Source organism: Vombatus ursinus, unplaced genomic scaffold, assembly GCF_900497805.2.
Source record: "Vombatus ursinus unplaced genomic scaffold, bare-nosed wombat genome assembly UNPS02014780.1, whole genome shotgun sequence".
Classification (NCBI taxonomy): Eukaryota; Metazoa; Chordata; class Mammalia; order Diprotodontia; family Vombatidae; genus Vombatus; species Vombatus ursinus.
In genome coordinates, this window is record NW_020954558.1 from 2,266,589 (window position 1) to 2,282,416 (window position 15,828).

At 42.0% G+C, this 15,828-nt stretch overlaps 1 protein-coding gene across 5 annotated transcripts in view; it reads right to left on the reverse strand.

Moving 5' to 3' along the window:
- NUMA1 (nuclear mitotic apparatus protein 1) overlaps positions 1 to 15,828 on the reverse strand; it is a 101,544-nt gene that overhangs the window by 59,253 nt on the left and 26,463 nt on the right. For 3 of the 5 annotated variants that reach the window (XM_027866285.1, XM_027866284.1, XM_027866281.1), the window contains exon 1: positions 3,713 to 3,957. The exons of 1 other annotated variant lie outside the window; for it this stretch is intronic. The gene's annotated coding sequence lies outside the window, so the exon portion shown is untranslated. Of the gene's footprint in view, positions 1 to 3,712; positions 3,958 to 15,828 lie in introns of those variants that run through there. One more of the 5 variants, XM_027866283.1, reaches the window with a different exon arrangement.

Sequence of the window (15,828 nt, forward strand, 5' to 3'; positions counted from 1 at the left end):
CCTCTCCAGATATTAGTCTTGGGAGCCTGGGATCCGTAATACCCAGATTAAAGAGATGAAGTCAAGGAGAAATTCTGCACCAAAATATGGAAAATCAAGCCTATTTTCCCAAATTGCTATTTTGATGCATAATTTTATATTTAATATGAGGGAAAAGTACTGCTAGTATCAACATGATCCTGCCAAAACTGGTATTCACGTTCCATGAAATAAGAGAATACCAAAGAACCACTGCCCTAGAAAGAGGGGACAGCAGAGCAGTAAACACACAAATTTGATTATAAGGGGTTGAAGAACGGGTGTATGGGAGTACCTTCCAACACCCCTAATTTGATAATATAAACTGTTTTTTAAAAATACTATCATTTTAAGATAGTGAATCTACCGACTCTTCTACAAAATCCCATCCTGATTCCATGTTATGCCAAAATTGCATATTAAGATGCAATTTAATATGGATATTTATCAAGTCTTACACTTTGCTTCCAAGCATCAGCCTCACAAGTACAATATGGGAGAGGTATGTCTAGACAGAAGTTCATCTGAAAAAGATCTGAATGTTTTACGGGACTCACTGTAGGCCATTAAGCTCAATATGAGTTAAGAGCACAATATGGCAGCCAAAAAAGCTAATATAATTTTAAACTGCACTATGAAAAGCATGGTATATAGTGGCAGGATTGTGAAAAAGCCTGTCATAATCTACACTGCCAAGATCACAGAGTATTATGTTTAATTCTAGCCACTACATTTTAGGAAGGACCAGCGGCTCCTCCACCACAAGTGGCCTTCAAAAATGATTGGTTCATCACTAGTGGGCATTCTTGTTCAGATGCAGTCTTGACTAAATGGCTTCTGAGGTCCCTTCTACTCCAAGAATATGTGACTTTGGAATCAGAGGAGCTGGTTCAGATTTTGGCTCTGTTACTACTACTACTACTGTACTAGTACTTTACGGTCTTGATCAAGTCACAACATCTCTCACTAGATAATATTTCTAATGTTCTTTCCAGATCTAAATTGTATGATTCTGTAAGAACGTAGTTTTATCAACTCACAGTCTGAGGTTTGTCTAGAAAAAAGCCCTTAAGGGCCGATCCTAAGGAATGAGTAGAGCTTCTCCCCCACCCCACTCTTAGATATATAATAATCATTATTTCCCCTTTAGGGCTGCCATTGCTGGAAAACCCAATATGGTTTTTTGTTATATGTACCACTCTCCCCTTGTCCTGTCTCCCCTCTCCCCCCAATCCCTGTGCTTCACAGGTTGTGCCAGCTAGTTTCAAGGTACTTTCCAACTCTTTATCTATTATCTATTAATCTAAGGTGTATATAGAAGCATTCCTCACCTCTTGGAGTCAGTCATTCCACTCTTTCTTTCTAAGTAAAACAGGGTTAATGAATTATCCTAGAATGGCATAGCCAGTCCTTCTGCTCAAGGAGGGTACTATGGCTTTAAAAAGGCATTGGCTAGGAACCCAAGGGATTTCAGCCAGAGCTCCATCCTCTCCTCCCTCCCTCCGAAATCTGAGGAAGGCCCCACCCATAAAATACAGCCATGGTGATGGCGACACAGAAAAACAGGGTGATCCTCCACACTCACAGAACCTGAGGCCATTTTACAGAGATCTCAGTCAGGCTAGATCCCACCCCATAATTCTGAATGACCTTCAGCATCTGTTCCCACAGCTTTTTAGTTCTCCCGGTCTTTGATGCCTACCAGGAAGCCTACTAGGGACTCCTGCTCTCTTTGACTTTTAACTAAAGACTAGCAGTCACCTCACATTTCCAAAGTTGTGATAAAGCAAATAGACTCCTCCCTAGCAGGACCTACTCTCACATTTTTATATTTAACCCTTTCAGTGCTATGAGAGTCAAGCCCTAGGGAGGGAAGAAGGCTTCTCACCCACCAGTCAGCTGGGCTTCCAGGTTTAAACCTTCTCTGGGGCTCGACGGGTTAACCAAAGTCAGCTCCATGCCTATGACTGTAGCTAATGCAAACCACATGCTCAGATGGAGGAAAATGAGACATCAGAAAGATTCATGCTGACCATTCTTGGTAGCCTTAATGGCGAGATCAAGGTCTCTCCACCTAGGTAGCTAACAGCTCCCTTGAAGATTGTTATTTCCTTATGCCCGACTTAAACTGCAGGCTTACCCTGAGATAATACCTAAAACAGTAACCTTTGACACCACAGAGCACTTAGCCAAAGTTCCCTGTATATGCAAGACTTCTCATTCCTTTACATGTTCCTAACATTTTCCTTCCCTCACCAGGACATGGCTGCGCACTCAAAGAGACGACTCCCTTAAGTTGACTTCTCATCAATCAAAGGGCATGAGGACAAAGAGATTTCTTAGATAAAGTCAAACCTCTAGGTTCCTGAAAATCAGAACTGTCAATCACATCACTCAAGTGAGTAATATGCTATCTGTCCTTAGCTATAAGGTCCCAGATTCCTTATCTGTCTCCAAAAGGAACACTGAGATTGCCTCTAATGCAATTACACCCACCTGCAGAATAAGTCCCTTGCTCTCTTGCTCCTTCAGCAACTTCAGAAAAATGTATATGGAGGTGGGGTGGGGTTAGAGGGACATCAAGGTTTCACCTTGTCAGAAACTCCATAGGGGCATAGAGGACAAATCTGTCCAGAATACAGAGAGGAATAAGAACTGTGTGCTTACTTGGTATTCTCCCTTAAGGGGGAAGAAGAAAGTAAGAAGGTACACCTGTGTCTCTCCATACTGGAGGTTAGAAATGAATAAAAGGGAGACCCAAAATAGGCAACAGAGACAAAATGAGATCCTAATTCCTGATATCACCAAGTTGATGGCTCTCTGGTCTGCAGGGTCTAGTTGGACTTTTGGGGTCAGGCAGTCAGGCCAACTGGCTTCTTGGAAGGGCTCCCTTCCATATAACCTGGCTTTCTGGAAACAGTAAATCTGGGTTCAGGCCCTCCCCTTTTACACACAGCCTAACCTTCTATTTGAAGCCTGAAGTTTGGCCCAGAGCCCAAAGGCGCTAGAAAGCAATGGAGAAGGTTGAATCTCAGCTATTTTCTGTGGTTTATCACTCCATTTTAAAATGTTTTATCGGCTCAGTCAGGCCAGGAGAGAGCCACAAGACTCGGGGGAAGATATGAGGATGGGCAGTCACATACATCCCCCTTGACCTCTCGGGCTGGTGATGAATCCTTCAGGAGTCCTTCCCCAGACCTCGCTCCCACCTGTCCTCTCTCCGCCCCCGCCCCGGCCCCGACTCAAGCCAGCCTGCTCCCCTCCACTGGAGACCATTTGTTTCCACTACCTCCAGGCCTCCCAAGGGAGAAAGAACCGTCTCCTGGCCTGCTTCGGTGGCTCAACGCGCAGGCCGGCGCACACGCACACACACGCACGCGGACGCGCACACACGTATACACACACAAACACACCCTTCCCCTAAACAAAAACCCGCTGACATTACAAGGGGGGCGAAGCAAAAGGGCCAGCCCCCCACCCTCCTCACTCCAAAGGGCGCCAAGTCCCGGATGTGGCCAAGCCAAGCCGCGCTCCCGGGCCTGCTTGTTTACTCGCTCGGCTTCGCTCGGCCCCCTCCCCTCCCCCACCAGCCCGATGGCGCAGCAAGCGCTGGGGGCGCAAAAGCCGCCCCACCCCCTCCTTCCACGTTCGAACAAAAACCCCAGAGACAAAGTCTTCGTGCGAAGGGCCTTACCCGACTTCTAAAGCCAAAGGCTCTGGGCCTTTTAATCCGCCATTAGCGTTTAAATCTTGGAAGGCAAAGAAGGTCTCGAGAGGAGGGAGGAGGAGGAGGAGGAGGTGGGGAGGGAGGAGGGAGGAGGGAGGAAGAAAAGTAGCCCCACGCACAAAAGAAAAGTTGTTGGTTTTCTCCTCGACGAGCCTGGCAGGAGCGAGGGGGCTGGCGGCGGGCCAGGCGTGCGTCACCGCCGAAGTCTACTCGCTTTAAAGGCGCAGCGAGCCCGGCTCCTCTCGCCGCCGCCGGGAGAGCCCTCCGCCCAGGCGCGCTCCTCCCAGGCGGGGGTGGGGGCGGCCGCTGGGGGGCCCGGGCTGGGGGGGCCCTGCCTGAAGGGGAGGAGCTGCGGACACTGCCAGCTCTACCCTAGACGCATGAAACGCAGTTTCTGAGGCCTGGCTGTCAGACCTGTTGTCCGATCCCAGAAATTCCCTCTCCAAATATTTCAGGGCAACCCCCCCACCCCGCCATCAGTGAGAGCTCAGCCAGCGCCCCAGGACCGACGGGCTCCCCTCAAGGACCAGCTGAGCCTTCAAGGGCTGGATGGCACATCTTTTGTGTAGCAGGGCACAGAGCCAGTGCAGGCTAAAAAGTCATAACTGGGTCAGGTTCCTGGTGGTGTGGGACTTCTGCCTTTAAACACAGACACACACAGACACACACACACACACCCAGTTCCGCTGGTGCCACCAGCTCTAGGACATGGCTGCCATTCACATCCATTCCCCAAAAGAATTCCTTCTGCTCCATACCTTCAGCTTGGCAAGGCCAAGTTCCAGGCTGTCTGCTCCTCCCCCTCCGCTACCCGGAACAAAAATGATTCTGGCCCCAGTGTGCAGGCTGCTACTCTCCCGGACAGGCTACTGTGGGCTATTGTCCAGTGTGGAATGGCTGACAAAACCCCAGCAGAGCTGCCAGAACCTAATCCCCTGTTCTGCTGTGCATCTGTGGGGAGGGGCAGGAAGAGCCAGGGAACAGAAATGGGGTGTAGGACCAAAGCTCACTGCTCTCCCCCAAGACTACAGGCCAATGCTCATCTCAGGTATAGCAGAAATAGAAACAGATCAGAGAGAATCCTATACAACATCCTATGGAGAAGGCTTGCCACCCCCACACCCAATGCAGAAACCATGAACCAGGGTGTCTTTGCAGCTACTTAATCTAATTTTATTTCTGAAACATTATCTTATGCAAACAGTTGTAGAAGGATCACTAGACAGCGATCAGGAGAGCTGGGTTTGAATCCAATTCCTATACTTCCTAGCTAGTCTCAGTTTCATCATCTATAAAATGGAGATAGCAACACCTGTACCACCTACCTTACGAAAATTGTTACCAACGAAGTGCTTTGTAAATCTTATAAAAATGTAAATTATTATATGTTATTATAGAAATGCTAAGTAAAACAGAGTTTAGGCCTGGCATTCAAGATTTTCTACCTTTCTCTCCTACAAAACACCTCTGGCTCCGGCCAATCCTGTCTACAATGAAAACCTTGGGGATTCCTGTCTCAGCATACCAGTTCATGCCATTATTACAGTAGGAAAAATGAGTTTGCCATCCCGAGCAGTGTTCAAAGCAGAGGTGAGGAAGAGGCTTATCGAAGGTGGAACTAGATAATCTTTAAATACTCTGTTAACTGTGAGAAATAACTAGAAGAATACTATTCTTCCTCTCCTGTCTATCTGAACCTTACATTCAAATCCCAAGTGTCTGTATAATCTTGGGCAATTCATTTTGCCTCTCTAAGCCTGTTTCCTCTTTTTTAAAATAGGAGTATTAAGCTTTAAGATCTACACTGGATTCGAAGTGCCAATATTTCTGTGAATCAGGTTCTCATTATCCACTGTATTCTGAACTGTTCATCCTCTGAACTATTACTATCTGTATCACTTATTTGGCACATCGTCTATTTGCCTGATATTGTCAGTTACTGTGTCTATCTCCCTCCAAAAAGCATAAAAGCTCTCTGAGGGTAGGGATGATGTCTCATACAGGCATGACCTAGATGAGGTCAACCAGAACAAAACTGTTTTGCACTAATGTTAATGTAGTATAACCAAGCCACATTAGTTTTAGATTCTTGGCTGGATCTGTAAAGTCATGAAATTTACGGGTCATCAAGTATTTATGAAGCTACTATGTGCTAAGCACTGTGTCATTTAATGGGGGTAATCGGTCCAGTGGCACAGATCTTTGTCCCTTCACAGCCTACTATCTTGTGTAATTCTCAGCTATGTCTTTCCATAAACCCTCCATAATGGAAAAAAATGAATTCTAGAAATGCAAATCCCCTCTCCTCTTTGAGTGATGATCCTCTGAGAGTAGCCTGGGAGCCCTTCAAAAAACAGCCCGTCAGAAAACAATTGCTGGGGAGCAGCAAGGTGGTGCAGTGGATAAAGCTCCAGCCTTGGAGTCAGGAGGACCGGAGTTCAAATCAGGCCTCAGACACTTGACACTTACTAGCTGAGTGACCCTGGGCAAGTCACTTAACCCCAACTGCCTCATCAAAAAGCAAAAAAAAAAATTAAAAACTAAAAAATTGCTGAGCAAGCTCACAGCAGTACCTATAAATGTTATGAGAAGACTGAACACCACCCATCAAGCCTCCAATTCCCTATATTATCATAAATGTAAAGGTCCATAAGAGATGGAAGGAGGAAGAAATAAGCATTTATATAGTGTCTGCTATGTGCCAGGCTATGCTAAGTAAGCACTTTACAAATATCTCATTTGACTCTCATAACAACCTTGGGAAGTAGGTGCTATTATGATCCCCATTTTATAGGTGAGAAAACTGACGCAAACAGAGGTTAAGTGTCCTGCCCAGGGTCATACAGCTAGTGTCTCAAGTCCAAATTTAAACTCAGCTCTTTCTGACTCTAGGTCCAGTATTCTATCCACTTAGCTCCCTAATGGCACACCTTCACCCACCCTAGCCTGGAGCAGGGAAGGAGGAATTGGTATTACCACTATAAAAATTATCATAGAATGAAGGAACTGAAAGATCTTCATTTTTTTTTAAGGCAATTAGGGTTAAATGACTTGCCCAGGGTCACACAGCTAGTAAGTGTCAAGTGTTTGGTCTGAGGCCGCATTTGAACTCAGGTCCTCCTGACTTCAGGGCCAGTGCTTTATCCACTGTGCCACCTAGCTGCCCCTATTTTTCTGAAAGATCTTAAAGATCATCTAGTCTAGTACTCTCATTTTGCAGAAAAGGAAACTGGGGTCCACAGAAGAAAGATGACTCAGTCACCTGGAAGTAAGAAGGCAGGTAAGTAAGGCAAGTAAGAAGGCAAGTAAGAGGCAGGACCCAAACCAGGTCTTCTGACTTAAAAGTCTAGTCTGCTTACCGCTACATCCTCCTCCTTTTAATTTTTTTTTTTGACTAGGCAATGGGGTTAAGTGACTTGCCCAGGGTCACACAGCTAGTGTTATGTGTCTGTGGCTGGATTTAAACTCAGGTCCACCTGAATCCGGGGCCAGTGCTCTATCCACTGCACCACCTAGCTGCCCCCTCCTCCTCCTTTTAAAAGATGTAAGAATTGAATAGTATGAATTTTAGTCATGAAGTGACCTGGTTTCCAAAATAAAATGCTCCCTGTAATGTTGATTTTCTAAATTCCTAGAACGAATAATATTACTGATGTGCCTGAACACCTCTGTGTTCTTGGACATAATTACATGCACAGTATTTGAATGACTAAGAGGGCTTTAATCAGCTATATTTGGCCTTCAAGATTCCAAATCCAAACTTACCAAAGAAGAACATATTTCTATGCCACCTGAACCTGCAAAACATTTTGTTTATGGCAGTCTTCTTACTGTAGTTACTGTAAGTATCACCATTTTACATATGCAGAAACGATAGCTCAGTGACCTGTAAAGTGTCCTGGACACTACTAAATCAGAAATGGGACTTAATCTCAGACTCTCTGACTCCAAATCCAGTACACGTTTCCTACTATACATCATTAAATGGGGGTGGATGCTGAGGCTTAGATGTGCAAAAATCGAGCCAAGAGTTGCAGCAGCATCATGTGAAGGGATCAGAGAAGGCAACCCAACAGAGCCTGAAGGGGGGTGCTGCAGCACTTACCCAGATAATCTAGCTGAACCTGGCATGGGGCGGGGAGAGAGACAGACAAAGGAAGCCCAGTATCTCCTATCTTTCTTCTCTCTCCCTATATATAACTCTAGGAAGCTGGGTGGGTCCCTGATAATTACGTGATTTGGGCATGTGTGCATGGACACAGGCATGTACACAGACATACACACTCACATATAAAAAGGGGATGAGGAACAGACAAATCATTGTGTGATGATAAGTTTCCTATACTTCCCACAGTAATCATATCATGTCCCTGGTGGTACCAGAGCTACCACCACTTCCCATCCCCTTATCTGCTTCTATTGCTGTTTTTTCTAACCCTCTAACTCCAAACCTTATGCTCTAAGTTCAGGACAAAGGATAAGTCCTCATCAGGCTCCCTTCCCTGCCATTTTCCTCCATCAACAAGGAGGCTATTAAAGCTCATGTCAATGGAGGAAAAAAAAAATCTTAAGAAATGGATGAGTGGAAAATAGCTGAGAGACTCTCACAAGCTAGAATAACAAAATCTGCAACTTCTAAGCACTATGTCTCACTACTAGATATAGAAAAAAAGGTACTACATCTCACTGAAGTATGGCAGCCTTCCACTGTCCTATATTAAAGCTATGTTGCATGGTCATTGGCTGAATCCTTCTCAGAAGTCTCTCTCTGGTTACCAGACCATCAAAACGGACCTCCTCGCCAGAGTGCCTCAAAGATTGCAGCCAGTTTCCCCAATCTCTCTTTAGAATCAGAGAATTTGGAGTTGGAGATCACAGAAGAGACAGCTTCACAAAAAGCTCTGACCTGGGAATTCAGAAGACTGGCCTTTTCAGTCAGATGACGAGTTACCTCCACCTTTGTGCCTTATGTTCCAGCCAAAATGAGCTAGTCTGTTGCTTGTACTCCGTGCCCTTGATTGCACTATTTCCTGTCCTTTTTCCTTCCCCACTGCATCTCTGTATGTCGAATTTGACCCCCACAACCCCAATCAAAGGCTGCCTTTTCCACCCAGCAGGCTTTCTGTGATTTTCTTGAACAGATCTGATTTTTTTGTCTTTAAATGGCATTTTACTGGAACCTTTTTAATTCTCTTAAACCATCTCATACTGTACTAGAGTTATGTGTCCATGCCTTGTTACCCTGCCTACATTGTGAAGACTGAGAGCCTTATTCATTTTAACATTGTATTTGGGCCTATTCATTGGATAGAAATAGAGACTGAATCTGGAATTTCATTGTTACACAAAACTCTCTAGTAAATAAACCCCTTCTAACAATACAGGCCAGAACCTCCTCTGCAAACTTAAGTCTTGGAGAATTACTTGGAACATTGAGAAGTTAAGTGATGTGCCCAAGGTTATAAAGCCAGTGTCACAGCTGAGACTTGGGCAACTAGGTGGTATGATAGACAGAATGCTGGACCTAGAGTAACACAGACCCAAGTTCAAATGTGACCTCAGACACTGAGTAGCTGTGTGATCCTGAGCAAGTCACTTAACCTCAGTTTGCCTCAGTTTCTTCAACTGTACATAGGGATAATAACAGCACGTATATTGCAGGGTTGTTGTGAAGATCAAAAGGGATAATAAAGTGCCTGGCACATAAGTCAGCCTCATATTTTGTTGTTGTTCAGTCATTTCTGTCATGTCCAACTGTTTGACTCCATTTTGGGTTTTCTTGACAAAGGTATTAAGAGTAGTTTGCTCTTTCCTTCTCCAGCTCATTTTATAGATGAGAAACAGAGGCAAACAGGGTTAAAGTGACTTGCCCGGGGTCACACAGATAGTGTCTAAGGCCAGCTTTAAACCCAGGAAGATGAGTCTTCCTGATAGCACCAAGCTACCCATTTTTGCATTTCCCACTAGGCTGCACTAAATTGCATTCCTCCAAGACTTCTTCATACCCTAGAGCTGAGCACCTGCTTCCCTACCTGTCCTCCCACTACTTATTAAACAGTGGTCACTGACTAACCATAGTGCCTATCATCTTTTGTATGACCATGTGTAATTCATTTAATATTCCTGAGCCCCAGTTTCTTCATCTTTACAACAATGATGATGATTCCTATACTTCCTATATCACAGGTCATTGAAAGAAAAATGTTTTACAAACCTTAAAGCAATAAAGAAACATAAACTGCATAGTCCAAATTCCTTTTTCATATATAAGAAAAGTAAGGCACAAAGATATTATGTGACATCTCTGATCAAATGCCTCTTCACAGCTTCACGGCAGGAAAAAGCCCAGTTGGCTTATCTTGGAATTTAAAATCTATTATGAAAAAAATACATTTTTTTAGGCAATTGGGGTTAAGCGACTTGCCCAGGGTCACACAGCTAGTAAGTGTCAAGTGTTTGGTCTGGGGCCGAATTTGAACTCAGGTCCTCCTGACTTCAGGGCTGGTGCTCTATCCACTTTGCCACCTAGCTGCCCCGAAAAAATATTTTTAATAAAAATAATTTCTTAAAAATACTATTGTGCAGGCAGCTGGGTGGGGCAGTGGATAGAGCACCAGCCCTGGAATCGGGAGGATCTGAATTCAAATATGGCCTCAGACACTTACTAGCTGTGTGACCCTGAGCAAGTAACTTAAACCCAACTGCCTCTTTAAAAAAATAAATACTATTTCGCTGTAAGAAATGATGAAAGAACAGTTTAAAAAAAGAGAAGACTTCTATGAACTGATATACACTGTAGTGAGCAGAACCAGAATAATTAACAACACTGTAAAGTCAAACAACTTTGAAATACTTCAGAACCCTGATCAATGCAACAACCAACCATAATTCCAGAGGACAAATGATGAAGCATTCTATTCTGCCCACTTCCTGACAGAGAGATAATACTCAAAAGGCAAAAAAAAAAAAATTTAAAATTGTGCCTGACCAATGTGGCAATTTGTTTTATTTGACTATGCATATTTACAAGGGTTATGTTTTAATTTTTTCAATGTGAGGAGAGAGAGGTAGGAGAGACAGAAAAGAAATGGTTATTTATTGAAAAAAATGTAATTAAAAGTAAATAAAACCTCTCACAATCTAGCCCCAATATACTTTTCTAGTCTTACTACTATTTCCAAATCAGTAAATCTCCATCCTGCCATGTCTAGCCATGTCTCGACACTGCCATTGCTACTATCCTGGGCCAGACCCTCATTACCTCTCACTTATAGATTATTGCAATAGTCACCAAAATAGTCTCCTTTCTAGTGTCTAATCCATTTTATATATTCCTGCTAAATAAATTTCCTAATGTATAGGTCTGATATAAAAAGGGGACCAAATAATTCCAGAGCCTCTTCCAGGTATAATAATCTCTTGGGTCATAATTCAGTTATCTAATTGTCACTGGTTCCACTACAGATTAAAATTCAATATCTGAGCATCCACAATATAACATGGCACCAACTTACCTTTCCACTCTTATTTTCTACTATTATCAGTGCCCCCTAGCTCCCACTCCCAGCTACCCTGTATTCCAGCCTAATTAGATGGCTCATTTCCTGGACCTGACTGGAATGTTTTTACCTTTGGTTTTGCTGGGTTGTTTCGGGTTCCTGGTAAGCCTTACCCCTACATTGCTACTTGTCAAAATTCTATCTATTCTTCCAAGCTCTACTTAATAATGGTCATATTTATATACTACTTCACAGTGTTAGAGTCTCAAAGTTGGAAGGGACCTCAGGAGTTCAAATAGTACCTTTTCAAGAATCTACTATATAACTTGCCTGACAACTGACTGTTCAGCTTTTGTTTGAAGATCTCCAATGAGAGCAAACCCACCACTTCTCAAAGCAGCCCATTCAACTTTTGGGTAGATACAATTGTTAGGAATTGTTTTGTTATCTCAAGCCCGAATTTCCATCTTCCTAGTTTTATCCTGTAGGGCTACACAGAACACATCTATTCTCTGTTCCATGTGATAGACCTTCAAATAGCTATCATGTCCCCTTAAAAGTCTCACTGCTAAACATTCCCAGTTTTTTCAACCCATTTTCATAAAGCACAATCACAATGACCTTACGATATCAGTTACCCTACTGTTGACACTCTTTACCTTATCAGTGTTGATCCTAAAATGTGGTGTCTAGAACTGAACACAATATTTTAGGTGTAGTATGATCAAAGCATGCTATAGCCAGCCAGGCTTTAGCCACCCTTGTCCCAGAAGCTAGACTTCTTTTAATAAAATTGGATTAGCTTTTGTAAGTGTCATATCATACTACTGACTCACTATAAGTTTGCAAACCACTAAAACTTCCAGATCTTTTTTTAAATATACTGCTGTATATACTATACAACTCTCCCATGCTGGAGTTATAAAATTGATAATTCTGAATCTAAGTGTATGAATTTACATTTATCCCCATCAAATTTCCCCTTAATTAGATTCAGCCCCATTTTATCCTGCCAAGATTATTTTGAATCCTTTCAACTAGTGTGCTACCCATTCCAGCTTTCTATTATCTACATATCTGATAAGCATTCCACCTCTACCTTTAGGCAAGTCATTCACAGAATCAGAGAACCTGAGAGGTGGAAGAGTCCCCAGTGGCGATGAAGTCTAACCCAATCATACGTGAAAGATCAGATCCCTATTATGTCCCTATTACAACATGCCTGATCAGTAAGTTGTCCAGCCTCTGCTTGAAGACCTCCAAGGGGGGAGAATCCACCATCTCTCGATGTAATCTAACCCACTTTTGGACAGTTCTAATCATTAGGAAGTTTTCCCTGACATCAGACCTAAATTGGCCTCTTTTCGACTTCTGCCATCGCTCCTGATTCTAGCCCCTGGAGCCTTCCTCTACATGACAGCTTTTCAAACATTTGAAGACAGCCATCATGTCCCACATGAGTTTTCTCCAGGTTAAACATGCCCAATACCTTCAACTGATTCTCATATGTCATGGAATCAAGGGCCCTTCACATTATGGTTGTCCTGCTCTGGACATTCTCTAGCTTGCCAAGGTCTTTCTTAAATTGTAGTGCCCAGAAATGTAATACAATACTCCAAATGAAGTCTGACAAGGGTAAGGTATGGGTCCACTATGAATTTCCTATTCCTGGATGTCATGCTTCTCTTAATGCGGCTGAAATTTGAATTTGCTTTTTTCGGTTGCCACATCACATTGCTGACTCATTGACTCAGCATGCAGGCCACTAAAACTCTCAGACTTTTTTCAGAATTGCTGTCTAATCATGTCTCCCCCATCTTGTACTTGTGAAGTCGATTTTTTAAACTTAATTGTACTTCATTTATCCCCTACTAAACTTCATCTCATTAGATTTAGCCAAATGTTCTAACTTGTCAAGATCTTGTTGCATCCTGACTCTTTCCTCCAGTGTGTGAGCTCTCTCTCCTAGTATTATATCATCTGCAAATTTGATAAGTATGCCATCTATGCCTTTATCCAAGACATAAATGCTAAAACTGATAAAATGTTAAACATCACAGGGCAAAACAAAGATTTGTGAGGTACTCAACAGAAGACTTCCTATCATGCTGATACTAAGGCATTCTTGTCCACAAGAATAAAATGAGCTACTTCACTCAAAGCATCCTCTCTCATCCATTAGTTTAGTAATCCTGTCAAAACAAGAAATAAGGTTAGTCTGGCATGACCTTTTCTGATGAAGCCATGCTAGCTCTTTGTAATCTCTGCTTCTTCTTCTAGATTCCTTAATGAACCAATACGGAATTTTCCCAAGAAGAGAAGTCAAGCTCACTGGACTATAGTTTGCAGACTCTGTTCTTTCCCATTTCTGAAAATCAGAACAACATTTACCATTTTCCTACTTCGTGGTAGCTCACATTTTCCATTATCTTTCAAATGTCACTGGCAGGACCCAGCAATCACATCTGCCAGTTCTTGCATTAACCAAGGATGTAGTTCATCTGGGTCAAGAACACTTGAATTCATCAGCACAACTAGATATTCTCTTAGTATTCTCTTATCTTGGGTATTAATTAATCGTGGTTTTTTTCCTTTCATTTTCAGTGAAAACATCATTCTCTTTGTCAGAGAAAACAGAAAAAAAATAAAAATTGAGCAGCTTTTCCTTTGCTCTGTTGTCAGTTATCATTGGATCATCTACCCCAAATAAGGTCCTAACCCTTTTTTGATGCTCCCTTTTCTCTCAATATAGCTTTAAAAACAAAAACAAAACAAAACAAAAAAACTCAACCCTCTTTTTGTTGTCCTTAGTCTTCCACACCAGCCTCGGTTCTTTATGAGCTTGAACACGCCTGACACCATTTTTACTGGGCCAAGTTATGCTCTTAAATTCCTCTTGTTACCTATCTGGTCTTTCTTCCATTTTCTGTACATTTCTTTTTAAACTCTAAGTTGCTTGATTAAGTTCCATTTTTAAATGTTAAACATTTTATTGTCGAGTATAGATCCCTAGGACACACTGCGGAACACCTCAACCCATTAAATGGCAATTTTTTGGATGCTGCCAGCCAGTAAACCAGTTCTCAAGCCACCAAAAGATACTACTGTCTAGCTCAGTGGTTTCCAAAGTGCTGCAGGCAAAATGAAACACTGAGGTGTGGGAGGAAAATACTGCAACTTAAGATTTACTAACATTTAATAAAAAGATACTAGTATTCTTATCGAGTCCATATGTCAGAGAGCTATGTATCAGGTATACCATGAGAGATATACAAAGGGAAGACAAGAAGTTGAACAATGTAGAGGGATTGACAATGGTACCCTCACTACTTTGCTCACTTTTAGAATACAGTGACTGACATATTGCAGTTTGTATTTGCCTGTTAAGAGGATTTATGGGGGCAGCTAGGTGGCACAGTGGATAGAGTACTGGCCCTGAAGTCAGGAGGACCTGAGTTCAAATCCGGCCTCAGATCAAACATTTGACACTTACGAGCTGTGTGACCCTGGGCAAGTCACTTAACCCCAATTGCCTTAAAAAAAAAATTTAAAAAAAAAATAGATGTCTAGAAAGAAAGTGATAGAACACGTCATGTCACACAAACCTAATTTATTATTAGCTAGTTATTTGGCAAAGTCTCTCATGGTATTTTGGGAGACTAGATGAAGAGATATGGGCTAGACCACTGCTCTCCAAACTTTTTTGATTATTCATCCTATCAGTAAAAAATTTTTCGTATGCATATATTTCAGCCCAAATATATGGATATTTCTTTTTTTATTTTCTTTTTGGCAAGGCATTTGGGAGTAACTTGCCCAGGGTCACACAGCTAGTGAGTATTATGTATCTGAGGCCAGATTTGAACTCAGGTCTTCCTGACTCCAGGGCCAGTGCTCTATCCACTGCCTCGGCTAGCTGCTCCATGAATATTTATTTCTAAAGATAAAATAAACAATACTTTAAAATAATTTTTATTTACTACTAGCTGACAATATTTTTGCCTCATTAAAATTCTATTAATGATTATTAACATGTAAATAGTAATATTTTCCTTAGAGTAATGTGTTTCATTTTTTAATATCTTGGTTGACACTTTGTGATACAGTGATTCAAAGATAAGGTTCTAAATTCTATTTATTTAAATTTAAACTGTCATAGTTTAAAAAGATAGCTTACAAAGATACTTAGATACAAATGGGGCAAGTGTATTGTTGATTCTATTCTTTTAATCTTAACCAAAAAAAGGTTTTTGTTGAAATTTGACTAGTAAACTTCCATCTTTCTTGATTTCAAAATGTTCTTGCAAACTAATTGGAAGGTGTCACATTTTTATATTGTTACCAAAAGGGTCCATAACCAACTGAAACTATTCAACTGGAAAATTTTAAACATTAAAAAAATTCTCTTTCCATATTTTAAGTATGTAGGTTTAAGAGTTTTGATAGGTAATAGGCTTTTTTTCCTAGCAATAAGAGCTTAATTTTTAGATGTTACTAGTTCTTATTGTTTCATATCACCAATAACTATTATCTCAAGGTACAAGTATACTTTTGGGTAAGGTTCTTCACTAATGATTATGATTA